An 854-nucleotide genomic window follows, 5' to 3' on the forward strand; every position below is an offset into this window, starting at 1 on the left:
GCCATGCCAGATTTAGATTCGGCAAAAAAATTTGGCCTTTCCGATGGAGATGCTCATAGCTCAAGGGGAGAAATCGAGAAAGAACATTTGATCTTAGGTCAGTCAAGTGGCGTATTCATCTAAATTGACAATGTCTTATTTGCAGTCTTTAGATATCAAGTGCATGGTCTGTATTCGACGTTAAGGATAAACAGGTCATGGTTCCTTATGTTTTATTATGAGAGACGACTCCGGGAACCCTTTCGTTGCAGCTGCCAAATATTTTGGAATTGCAATTGTCCTCGTTACATAAGCTACTACGTTAAAGGAGGGTTTCAAACTGGTGTACGTTTTAGGGTGACTGCAAGGTTCTTACAGGGGGAACCCTAGAGAGTTTGAAAGAAACCCTCCTGAATTTGAGACACCTCGTTCTGTCATCTTTTACTCGATTTTTTTTTCCACAATCATTAACCTCATAATCACATTCAATCTTTGGACTTTGGTACCCACAAGTCAAGGGATTGTTTTGTCAACTATTGTGTTAGGATCACTTCCATCTTGGACTTTTTTTCTGTACCAGTCCAATAGTTATGCACAAACCCATCAGTAGTGAACCCATCTAGAGTAGCCCATTTCCAATGGTGGTCCTGACACACATGTTCATCTAGGGGTCGTCAAAAAGCCCAGCCCGGCCTGGCCCTACCCAAATCTTATGGGCTCGAGCTGGGCCGAGCAGGGCTATTCAAAAAATCAAAACCCACGGGACTAGGCCGGGCTTATATCTAATAGATTTTTATCAAAATAAAACAAAAAACTATATAAAAAAAAGTTAAGATTTTGTTAATGATTGAATTAAATATAATAAAAAATTAAAG

This window comes from Fragaria vesca, linkage group LG1 (genome assembly GCF_000184155.1).
Source record: "Fragaria vesca subsp. vesca linkage group LG1, FraVesHawaii_1.0, whole genome shotgun sequence".
Classification (NCBI taxonomy): domain Eukaryota; kingdom Viridiplantae; phylum Streptophyta; class Magnoliopsida; order Rosales; family Rosaceae; genus Fragaria; species Fragaria vesca.